The 13,320-nt window shown below is 36.3% G+C and overlaps 1 protein-coding gene and 1 long non-coding RNA gene across 2 annotated transcripts in view; one reads left to right on the plus strand and one right to left on the minus strand.

The window, feature by feature from the left end:
- Positions 1–13,320, minus strand: part of LOC100877900 (uncharacterized) — a 487,744-nt gene that overhangs the window by 355,800 nt on the left and 118,624 nt on the right. The gene's annotated exons all lie outside the window — the stretch shown is intronic.
- The window catches only part of LOC143265542 (uncharacterized), an 89,275-nt gene continuing 79,753 nt past the window's right edge, over positions 3,799–13,320 (plus strand). The window contains exon 1 of the long non-coding RNA XR_013040166.1: positions 3,799–3,900. This is a non-coding gene — a long non-coding RNA (uncharacterized LOC143265542). The remainder of the gene's footprint in view (positions 3,901–13,320) is intronic.

The following is a 13,320-nucleotide window of genomic DNA, read 5'->3' on the forward strand; positions in this document are numbered from 1 at the left end:
AGTTCCCAACTTTCCAGCCCGAGCTCATAGTTCGGTAATAAAAACGAACTTGCGACGTAGCCACGGTTTTAAATATGCATGCGGAATCGACGGAATCGCGTCGAATAACGTGCATCTGATAGCAGCAACCCGTTCGCCTATCGCAGTTTCTTTTGCATTTATTAAGAACACCCCATCCCACTTGTTCGTACCGTGCGTCGTTTCCTGGTCCGACTCGACGTTTGCCAAGGGAATCCTTTGCATCCAGGAAACCTCACGGGTTCATTTGGCAGTCTGGCACTGTGTTGTGTAAACAGAAGCCAGAAACATCAAGGACGAGACACGGTTAGAGCACATCCAACCGCTATCTAGTTTCTGCGGTACTTTGTACCCCACTCGAAGCAACCATTGTTCGAGCCGAGCTTCGAAAAAACAACGCTTTCAACGGTTTATTCGACGAATCGTTGAATATTTAATTTGCGAGGAACAACTGTTTTGCTGACGAAGATTCTGACGCGAGAGTTTGGATTGGTGTGATTAGAAACGGAACTTTGACTGAGGGTACAGAATGTTTGGAACTCTGTGGATTAGTAAATTCATCTACGTGATCAATCTGTCTAAATACTATGTTGTTTGAACAGTATATCTGTATAAATTAATTCCATTGATAATAAATATCAAATAAAAACTGGCTGTCTAATCTAAATATTAGTTGAACTATTATAAGCTATTTTAAGTATTATAACTATTGTAACTATTGTAAATAATAAATCTCTGTAGCTACCTAGTCTGACTAAGGCAACTGTCTAACCGCAATAATAAATTTAATTAACAGTTTAATCTATGTAATAAATTTATTTAGCATTCTATTAAGATTCTAGACCAATAATATGAATTTTACAGGTTACTGAAGCTCGAAATTTCCTACAATCATTTCTTAATTTTTCCTAAAAGAAAAGGCGTATAACAGTCCGCGTCCGTCCACAGGATTTTTCCTCCAATTTTCCCTCGGAAGGAAATCGAGCGAAGTTTCACGAAACGAAAGAAAAAGAGGAAGAAAGGTCGAGGAAGGTAAGGTGCAGCGGATCCAATCGACAACCGTTTGACACTTCACAGGGAAGTTTGTAAAATCGAAATGAAACGTCGAGCCGAAGAGAGGACGTTCCAGACCCGTAGGACAAGCGAGGGGCAACGTTGAAAGACCGAGGATCGCGCGAAAACCAAAGAGGAAACAGGACAGGCTCGTGAGTGGAACCAACACGAAAAAGACAAACAAAGGTTCAGATGAAAACGAAGAACGAGAGAGAGAGAGGGAAAGGTCGGTGTAATCAACGAAGCACGCCGATTTCTACCCTCGAACGATTCCCGTTGGGGAAACGCGGCATTGTTAAAGGATCGGGATAAATAAACAGGTCCTGAAACAATGCCTGGGCATTTGATAACAGTTGAGGGAGTCGAAGCAGGCGTCAAACACCAAACCATCCTACCACCTTGCCTTTGCATTAATTATCGCCTCGAACTGTTACGCTTTAAATTATTCGCAATTCAAAGCCACCGTTCCTTTGTCAACGTTTGCGTTCGGAGCGGAAATTCGAGCATCTTTAACGACGTCTCGTTACGCGATACATGAACGGATCAGAAAACGATTGTTAGACACTGTTCTGCTAGACTGTTTACAATTATATTACTTCTGGAGGATTTTTTAGTTCTCTTTATGGTGTAACATTGTTACAGGAGACGAAACTTGGATATATTTGTATGATTCTGATCATACGATTTTCATCACCTCAAGAAGCTGTTGAAGACTTTCAAAACCATGCTTCTACGATATCAGCTTCAGAGTGGAAAAAATGTTTCCAGAATTGGTTTGAGCGTATGCAAAAATGTATAGACCTTAAGGGCGAATATTTCGAAAAGCAATAAAACACTTTGTTTCGAACTTGTTCGTTTCTGTTTCACTTTTTGTAAAAACTTAAAAGGCAACCCTCGTATACACTCACTGTTTGGATTCCTCAGATTCTTGGATTCTGAAGGTTGACTCCAAAGATGACCCATCATTCAGTTTATTTCAACTTGAAATTGCTACCTTTTAAATCAGTAATTATGTACCGGCTGTAACATAATGAAGAAACCCAATTTTTGTAAAAGGAAATCTCATTCAGGATCAGCTACCCCTTCAGACTAGCTGTGACACCCTGTAGAAAGCAGTTGAAAATTAATTCCACGAACGTTATGTCATTCGTGAGGTGGAGAAAATGCTGGCTTTCACAGACTTGATCTAAATATCATGGAAGACGGTACGGAACAGTATCGGAGAGAGAACCGTGGACAAGGTTCGATCGATGTTGCAATGAAAAGCAACGTGGTATTGTTAAACGACGCGCATCGTGCACCGACGTCGCTTGGAAATAGCTCCATTGACTTCTTCCACTCTGTATAATCTCGGTAGAGAGAGTCAGGCTCTTTGGCAGTCGCTGCCAATTTGCTTTATCCAACGCTGTGCTTACATAATGCATGCGGGATCACTGGTTGCAGTCGCATCTGTGCATGATATACCTTTGCTGCAACGCGTAAGGTGATTTCGACAGTGTTTTGTTGCCGGACAATCGACGGGATAAATTATTCAGATCGGTTGCGGGTCGGAATATTGCAACGGATAATTTGTCATTGTGAATTATCGTGGCGTTAATTACGGGGAGTTTGATGGACTGGGTAATTGAAAAATGGATGGGGCTTCTGAATTTGGCTTTGGAAAATAGCGTTGGTAGATCTTATTGGCACATTTTGAAAGTTTACTATGTTAAATTTTCATGGCTATCAATTTTTAAATTTTCTGGAGCCATCAGTTCTTGTAATTAATGAAATTTCTGAACAGTAAGTTTTCATGTTATTATATTTTGAAAATTTTTTAATTCTTAAAATTCCTATGAATTCTGTAATTCCTGAATTTTTCAAAATTTTTAAAATTCTTCAAATTCATAGAATTTTAGAATTCTTTATATTATTGAAATTTCTTACTTTCTTGAAATTCCTCCAATTCATAAAATTCTTTACATTCCTCCAATTCATAAGATTCTTCAAATTCTTCCAATTCATAAAATTCTTTAAATTCCTCCAATTCATAAAATTCCTAAAATTCCTCGAATTTTCCAAATTCCTGATATTCTCAAAATTTCTAAATTTCAAACTTTACCTTTTAAACCCCCTTGTCTTTAAATTCTCAAATGTCAAAGTCTATTTTTAATGTGAAACACGTACAGAGCAGAACTTGAGTTTCAAATAAATTCACGAATGAAATTAAACGAAAGCAAATGAAACGAAATCACATCAAAAGAAATCAAATGAAATCAAATCGCATCGAGTGAAATCAAATGAAATTAAATGAAATTACATGAGATTAAATAAAATTAAATAAATGAAATAATTTCAAATAAAACCATATAAAATGAAATAAAGTCAAACAAAGTCGAATCGAGTGAAATCAAATGGCATGAAATAAAATGAAATTAAACCAAAGAAAGTTAAAGAAAGTCAGGCGAATCTAAATACAAAAAAATAGATTTTGTGTCAAATGAAAGTATTAAGTCAAATAAACTAATTTTCTTTATTAAATCTGAATAATTCTCTTTATTAAAACATTACATATTCAATGTTCTTTTCACACGATTCACTGCATATATTATCAGCCAATACTTCCTCTATCTTCCTATATTTTTGTAATATTAACGCAAGAAACGTACGATTAAAAGAGATTACTATTTACAGTAACAACACGGTACTCGATCGCTAGTTTTACTAAGATAGTTTACCGACAGGGTTCAAGATTGAAACGTTTGCATTGATCTTCATCCCGTTTCTTCGGTGGCTGGCCAGTTGATTCGATCGGTGGAAATCCAATATTATTCAACGGGTACGAAACGCGTAAGTGAGGGAAGAAAACAATCCAGCTAGTTTCTAGTGGTTACAGTGCTCGTCCCAATAAAGGAACGGAAGCAACTGTAACTTGATTTATATGGGTGTTTCCCCTTTCAATCGACCACCCTCCTTCCTTCGACCCTCATTCCTCTTCCACGTCCAGCTATGGTGTTCCAAACCCCGTAGATCTTTGCTAAGATCAAATAGTGCATGCTACGATGTCTGAATATATTTTCATTTCAACATCGTTCAAAAATTAGGGGATTCGTTGGAAAAGGGGATATTATAAAGTTATACAAAAACTAATTTTCATATTCATATTTAAAACTAATTTTCATGGTTACTACAGATAATAAATATTTTTAAAATGATTAGAAAGGTGGTCAAAGTCAAAATTCTTGTCTGTACTGAAACACTGTTAATAAAATTATTACACCATTGTTATGTCATCTATAAAATTGTTGAATCATGGATTAATTTTAATATATTACGAAAGAATTATAAATGTTACAAAGTGTCCTCAAAATTGAATATTTTGGAAGAATTATGAACAACGTAAAATGTCTTGAAAATTAAACATTATGAAAAAATTATGAATATTTTAAAATGTTTGTAAAATTGCATCTTATGAAATGTTCGTAAAATCGAATATCATGAAAAGTAAACTGAACCGATAACGAAATTAATCACGAAGTAATTATTATTTAGGTCGAATTTATTTTAACGATGATCTCATTCATAAAGAATCCAGTTTTAACATCTAGTCATAGATTATTTTTACAATTGCAAACACAATTGGTGCAGAAAAAGTATTAATCGTTCGTTGTAAAATTCTCCACCATTTCACTCGAATTATCATCTTCGAATTCACTAAAACTTGTGGAATCGTGTGATCGATACGACAAACGCGATTAATACATCGCCGAGAGAAGATGAAACAATCATTTGACGAAGAGCTACGTTCAAAACCGGGATAAAGTAGATGGATTCAACGGGTTTATTGCCTGATCGGGTTCTGTTCGTCCCTTAGCTAACTCCATTGTTTCCAGTGGCAATAAAATAACGATCGATAACGGTATAAACGTCCAAGTAGACGGACAACTTTATTCCTCGGAATACTTCGAAAATTGAAAGCCCGTTTCTTGCTTCTGTATAAACAGCCCTGTGCGAACAACGGTTCAATTAGAAATTACTTATCTCGATGATAAGTTCAAGCACGAAAATATTTCTTCGAAACTTCGGTCTTGTTCCAAGTAGGTTGGATCGCGGTTCCAAGTATTTAGGTTAAGTCAAAGTTGCATAATATAGGGTGGTTTTTATAGTTTGCAGAATTAAATAGAGAAATATTTAATATTTCTTTAAACATACTGTAGAGTATTAAGTTACTAAGTACGTATTTTTTATTTGTATATTATTAAAGGTATATCTAGATACAAATGTATATGTACGTCCATACTTATACAGTATATGTACATACATGCATATGTTGTATGTTATATGTGTGTCAAAATATGTATGTATGTTCTAGACTCAACTTCATAAAACAATAGTACACATCTACGTACATGTACAGTATATGTACATACATGCATATATTGCATGTTACATGTGTGTCAAAATATATATGTATGTTCTAGACTCAACTTCATAAAACAATAGTACACATCTACATAACAATTAATTTAAATTAACCAAAATCCTAAAACAAGAATATCTGCTCCACAAAATGGAGATTCCCCTTACTAACCCATCGTTGCACCATACATTCGAATGACCAATAACTACAGACAGCCGTGTTAATCATTTATTTACAATCCGGTAATTGAATATTTCCGGCAATTAACGCGAGTCGCGTGGAAGAACGACGCGTCGAAACATTCGCTTAATTAATTTCGTCCGGGTTCACGGATGTCAAATTGGGGGCCGGGAGGGGTGGAATAAAGGTGCCGATTAAAATTTCAAAATTCATTGGACGCAGAGCGTGTTCCGCGATTACATCGGTAAAACGTTAATGGAAGAAACGACGAGCCGTCAATTAAAGCCGATAATGCCGGTAGTCGACGTCGCGAAAATGCTTCCCGAGAAACTACGTCCAACCGTCGAAATTTTGCTTGACGAATTCGTGGACCAGCGCGACGCCGGAAACTTGGTTCCTTCGTAAAGTCACGTTCGCATCGACCGTGTTACGAGCAGCTTCGCTCCTGTCTTGCGTTCATGCACGATGGAACATCCGGTGGAAGTATGGCGGGAACGTGGACCAGTGAAAATTGACGATCTTGGATACAGAAAGGTTGGACACATCAGCGTATGTGTATCGTAAATTTTCCTTTAGGAAACGTATTATACTTGTGCGACGGTTACGACTTCTGCGGTAGCTTCTAATACGTTCGATATCGAATATGTTATTTAGGTTAACCCTAACCTTCAGGTGACTCTCGGTTACCGCGTGGTCCAATGCAACTCGAGACCGAGAGTCGCCATTTTATATCTCAAATTAGTCCGTGATCGAATCGGACTCCTTCGGTTAGTCCAAACTTGACAGACGCGTCAACAGGAATATTACTTTCGAAGCTGTCGTAAAAGTTTGCTTTTAACAGTATGTAAAAACTTCGGTTGACCGATTGAGAGAAGATTTTCCAGACGTGATCGAGCTTTTACTTCGACCTCCAGTTTCGATGAAATTCGATCGAATGGAAAGCTACGTGTTATTCTAACGGGTTAGGAAGAATTGCAAGGATTGCTCGCGACGAAAAAATCCCGGAAGACATCAAACATATTACGATACTTGCCCCGAGGATGCGACTGTTTTATAAAATAGAGCTTAATATTTAACAAATCTTCTCTGTACAAACATTAAAATATAATAGTTCTATACGTTAATTTGTAGGTGAAATTTTAAGTTGCCTGCGAGAAATTCAAGTACGCGGAAAATCGAGATTCGTCCAAGCGAAAAGGGTCTCGAGTGCAGAAGGTTGAATGCTGCAGTTTACGATGCAACCTTCGCTCGGTGGAATTATTATTGTTATGTAGCCAAGTGGAACGGTTGAAAATTTGAAATGTCTGAATGTAGAAACCTTAAGGTTTATTGTCTCATTAATGCTGCAACTTGTCAAAATTACTGGTTAGGTTAGGTTAGGTTAGGTGCGTTTTTTGAAACATTTTGCTGAGATGAAGAACGTATACGTTAGCTGGTGCTTCATTATTTACACATTTTTGCACTTTATTTTTATTTTAAAAATAGGTGTTTAATATCAGGGAGATTAAAGTCCAGGTTAAACTATTTAAACCAAATGGTGTGTGTCATCTTTCAAATGCAGAAGGTTAATTCGAAACGGATCACTCTAAAATTTGTACAAGTTTGAAATTAATCATTCGAAAAATTCATCATGAACCGTAAACTGTAACAACATAAAATGATATGTAATTAACGATAAGATTTTGAAATAACTTTAATTATATTTTTAAACAACTTCGTTAAATTTTAATATAACTAACAGAGATTTAAAAAAATAAACAAACATGGAAATATATATAGTAAGAATAATATGAATGCTCCTTCACGAGTATTAAGGTTTAAAAACACACCCTAAGTTGCTACCACAATGACCCGCATTGTGCATAAAAATTACAGTCGTTGTTTCGCAGATAAAGAAGTAATCTACTTGGTGCAATAATTCGAAAGTCGCGATATAACGAGAAAGAAAATCCAGGATTCCGTTGATCCCCTTAAAATCCCAGATTTAAATATTCTGTCGCAGAATTATAACCTCGGTGTTTTTTACGCGGGAACCATGACGATTATAATTATTACCGTTGTACGAGTCTAAATAAAACCGGAGACGATGTTGCATTATGATATCGCAAATGGCACTTGGCGAAGATCCGTAACGCTGTTTCGCAGTAGTATCGTTACGCGGGGTTTGCAGTTCGCGGATTACGAGCGAAGCTCATTTGAAACGGGGAGATTTGTGCTGGGGCTCATTTTCATCCCCTAAACGGGTTATTTTTTCCCCGAATGCGCGCTGTTTAATTTGTGGCGCTAATTCCGTCGCAAAAAAGGGAGGGTGAATAAATTTGAATGGCCCCGTGTCGAACATGCTCCACGATTATTCTCGTTACATCGGCGCTGAAATTCCGCTAAATAAATGATATCCGTTTCCGATCGTAACAACGCTCGAAGGCAACTGTCATTCTTTTCGCACTAAATCCTTCCACTTTTTACAACGATCGAGCAAATTAAAAACTCGCAACGAGCGGATCCGCCATTGGCTTTTCAATCAAACCGCCGCGACATAAATCAACGGCCACCGGTGGTAAAATTTCATTCCGTAAAATTCGAAAATAAAAAAAAGGAAGAACGGGCGTAAATCTTGTCGCGGCGTGTGCCAGCACATTTTCAATAACGACGGAGGGAAAAAACGTTTCCCGCAATTCGTCGACGAATTACTTGGTCGGTAATCATAAAAGGTGATCGGCTGCGTCGACCTTGTTGGATTTCCCGGCGGGAAAAGAAATTCGCGAGGAAAGTTCGCGAAAACATGCTGGTCGTTTTAGCATGCCCCTTAAACGGGGGTGGTTGCGAAGGGGCGAAGAGGGAACACGGCCGTTACATTTCCTCGCGTCTGAACAGACGCAGGGGCGTGCGACTCCGAGGAGAATGGTCGAGGGTCGGGTGAAATGACTTTTCGTCCCCCGAGGGTATTTCCGCTGCCGGAAATATGGATATAGGCAATTAAAATTACGTGACGGCGACGGCATCGAGAGAAGCCACAGCGGAACGTCGCCGAGTTACTTCAAAGCCACTTTACGTCTTTCTTCCGTGAACGTCGTGACGACGTCAACCCCCGAACAGGAAACAGCGCGGGATTACGATGAACCTTCCGCTTATAACTAACGCGAACAGCGACGGTGTGAACGAATTTATGGAGCAAGCTGAAGAAATTATGGGAGGTATATAAAGTTGATGCGTTAGAGGCAATGGAGGGATTTTGGTAGTTTCGAAAAGGGTGATTTTGGGTGATTTGAGAAATTGGGTAGTTTGGGGTGTTTGGGAAAAAATAGGGAATTTGAGTAATTTGGGCTGTTTGAATGATTTCAGAACTTTGGGGAACTTGGGCAATTTCAGGCGTTTAGGAAATTTGAGTAATTTTGATGAATCGGGTAATATCGGTAACTTAGGGAATTTGAATAATTTGGATAAGAGGAATAATTTGGAAAATTGAGAAAATTATGAAGATTTAGAAAATTTAGAATAATTTGAAAATTTGTGAAATTTAGAAATTTGGAAAACTTGAAGAATTAGTGAAATTTGGGAAATTTGAGAAAATTGGGAAAATTGGGATAATTAGGAAAATTGGGAAAATTGCGAAAATGAGAAAATTGGGAAATTTGTGAAACTTGGAAAATTGGGAAAATTTGAGGAACGTCAGACATATGTGAAATTTATAATTTTTATAAAACTTGAGAAATTTGTGAAATTTATAAAATTTGTAAAATTTAAGAAATTTGAGAGCTAAAAATGTTAATCCTGTAGAAACGTAAAAATCCAACTAAAAAATTTCGTAATTTGGAAATTTGCAAATACAAAAGTTTTAAAATTCATACATAAAGGCAATTATATCGATACTTCTGCAAATAATTACAAGATCAGTTATCCTAAAGGCGACCTCAGGCGATCGCTGTATCTTGTCAATATTTCGGTATTGTCAATATTGTCGAACACGTAGTGGGAAGTATCGACGTATTGTCAATATTTATGCACTGACGAGATGGTTGGATGAAAGATAAATTAATTTCCTCCTTGTCCTTCTTCTAATTAGACATCGCTCGCGAAGTCTTAACCGTACCATCAAATAATATAAACATATTCTTTACTATTTCCATTTCTTCGTACTTTCATTTCATTTATTAAACAACGTTTATCTTACTTTTTATCCTATATTAAGCACTGTACCGATGTCAACCCATGAGTTGTCGCGTGATGAGGCTGAGACGTTCAGAAGCAAAATGGCTGCAATTGGTCAGAATAGAAAAATGGACGCCTCAGGTGTATTTTCAGTGGTATATGGACTCGACTGGTTTCATACCAATGACAATCAGCAAATTTGCTCTTAAGTGAAATTGTGAGTGATTGAAACAGTGCTACTTAGGTTCAGTAGTCGTTATTGTCATTATTATTCTTATTCACCGAAATGTAACTGAGAGTGTTCGTGCTGAATATAGGACTTCTTTTACTTTGAATCACACACCAATGGGTTGACATCTGTAGTTTCACTTTCACAAGTCCCCTTCATATAAATTCTTTTATATACACGTCTCTTCCATTTATTAGTTCAATACTTTTAATCGACCCACTTCTCTTATGTCATCATACACAGAAAACATTAGTCATTACAACGATTAAATGAACAATTCCACTATGGTTAAATTGGATTCATCGAGCTCGCGAACGCAGTTCGTTACATCACGGATAAAATGTTAGTCGTTCTTTTTTTCGATGATGCATTCTTCGAGTATAATCGCGTTCCGCTCTATCGCATGCCGTTTTAGTGCTTAACGTAGATATTGATCCGGGGGATTCTACAGTTTTAATTCATCTGTCTGGTCTATTGATCCGAATAGCAATTTATTTGGAGTTCCTCGTTCGAATGCAGTGAAAACGGTCTGGAGAACGTACAGCCTTGGGAAATCCGATAAATGTTACTGTAGATTTTACCGAATGGGAATGTAGATCGATTGTACTCTTTCATTATACAAACGGTTGCAAACGAATTTACATGTTAGGAGCGATATTTCATTTTTGGTGGACGATTTTTTATGGAATGACAAGAAACTGTAGTTTGTGAAATTCGTTGTCGAGATGGGGAATTTTACGATTTTTGGGATTTTGCTATCTTGGAATTTTAGATTTTGGGGTTTTTGGGATACTGGGTTTTTGGAATTTCTTGAATCGGGGATTGTGGAATGGGTTTTTGGAAATTTTGGATTTTGGAGTTTTCGGGATACTGGGTTTTTGGAATTTCTCGAATTGGGGATTGTGGAATGGGTTTTTGGAAATTTTGGATTTTGGGATTTTTGGAATTTCTCGAATTTGGGATTCTAGAATGGGTTTTTGGAAATTTTGGATTTTGGGATTTTTGGAATTTCTCGAATTTGGGATTCTGGAATGGGATTTTGGGATTTTTGGAACTTCTCGAATTTGGGATTGTGCAATGGGATTTTGGAAATTTTGGATTTTGGGATTTTTGGAATTTCTCGAATTTGGGATTCTGGAATGGGATATTGGAAATTTTGGATTTTGGGACTTTTGGAATTTCTCGAATTTGGGATTGTGCAATGGGTTTTTGGAAATTTTGAATTTTGGGATTTTTTGGATATTAGGATTTTAGCATTTTATGGCACTAGGTTTTTGGAACTTTCAGACTTAGGGGTCTTTGGGATATTGGATTTTTGGAATTTTTTAATTTTGGTATATTGGAACCTTGGTTTCTTGGAACTTTTCTGTCTTGAAATTTTTGAGATACTGGATTTTTGGAGTTTTAGAAATTTTGAATTTTGGGTTTCTACAATATTAACTTTTTAGAACATTTGATTTTGCCATTTTGGGTCATGGGTCTTTTGAAACCTATTTTTTTAAACCCGTTGAATTTTTACATTTCCAATCTTAGAATATTGGAAAATTGGAATTTTAAAATACTTCTTAGGATTTTAAATTTTTGAATTCTTGAATATTCGGGTATTATGCTTTTAACAGAAGCAATTACAATTTTAAAATGTTAAAATTTTGCAATTTCAAAAGAGTCCGTCTTTAGTAATATTTAATTATAAAATTATTTAATATTTAAATTCTTAAATATTCAATTTTTTAATTTCTGAGTATATGAATGTTTTACTGCTTGAGTGTTTTAATGTTTTAATGTATGAATGTATGACCACATGAATGTTTGCATTCTTGCATTTTCGTATGTTTGAATTTTTCAATCATCCCATTTTCAAGTTCGTGAACGTCTTAAGTCTAAACTTCCAAAACTTTGCGATATCCCAGTATCTTAGAACCGTTCTTTTATTCCATGATATTAAGATCGTAGAATCTGAGAACGTTGGTACCTCGAAATTTTACAATCGTCATTTTTCTTTATAAAAGTCCAGCACGCAACAGTACACATCCCCAAACCACAGTCCTCGAAGGAATATCTTTATCACAGACTTTATCACGGCCAAATGTTTCCGAACTTCTCCGTTCCAAACTTCCGTTTGTAAAACTGTCTTTTAAAAAAAAACATACTCCTGAAAAACAAAGAATAAAAGGAAATAGGGAAAGGTCGCAACCGGTAGATTCTCTTATCTGAAGGCTTGGCCGTTCCGCGTGATACGAGGTTGTCCCGAAGGAAGTAAGAAAGAATTCCCGAAAAAATACTCGCGAAAGATAGCAGGCACGGTGCGTTCTAAGGGACTTTCCTAGATCGAATTCTAGGGTGTACGGCTTATCTGCGTGAATTCCTGGATGTTCGAGTCGATGTTCCCAGGAAAGAGATTCGAGCGGAATAGTAGCAACTTTAAAGCTCGTGGAAAAGTTTCCTGGGATCGGATAGATATGTCTCGTCTCGAACTATAAGTTCGAAGTCGAGAAATCAAGTCCGAGATGAAATTCGGTTTCGACGGAAACTCGAGGTAAACGGTTTCGCGTGAGACACGCGTGAAAATCTTCCTCGAGCCCCCGATATTTCTTCATTCGCCCATCCTTGTACTTAATTTGGATTTATGGCACCCTCTTACCGCCGCCATTAAGGCGAATACCTTATCTTTTTTTCATGTCCATTTCGTCTATTCAATATTTCACTTTCGGGAGGGATTATTTGGGGTAGCAATTGACGAAAGGGTGGAAACGTGGATTTGAAGGTTGGAGAATTTATATTGAGGAGGGTTGTTGGGTTTAATTACATTTTTTTGATGGAGTCATTTTGTTTAGGTGATGTTAATTATTAGGGTTGTGAAATGGGTTGTAGTTAGAGGTTAGGATACACTGGTTGGAAAGTTGGAAATATTTTTTATTTTCTGTTACTGGTTATTTTATTACTGTTTTGTTACTCGCTGTACTTTCTATTATTCTCTTCAATTTTATTTAATTTTTTATTATCACTTTACCATTATATTATTATTAGTGCTCTTGCCATTTTATTTTATAATTCAACTATATTATTTCAATGTACTACTATTAAATTATTTTATTACTCAACTATTATAGCACTACATTACTACTTTATTATACTATTCTACTATTTAACAATTTTACAATATCTTTATTAAAATTTATTTTTACTTACAGTATCAATGTAACTCTACAGTACTATTATTATTATACTATATTTATTATATTATATTATATTATATTATATTGTTCGTCGTTAACTAATCATTATAACATAC

This window comes from Megachile rotundata, chromosome 12 (assembly GCF_050947335.1).
Source record: "Megachile rotundata isolate GNS110a chromosome 12, iyMegRotu1, whole genome shotgun sequence".
NCBI classification, from domain to species: domain Eukaryota; kingdom Metazoa; phylum Arthropoda; class Insecta; order Hymenoptera; family Megachilidae; genus Megachile; species Megachile rotundata.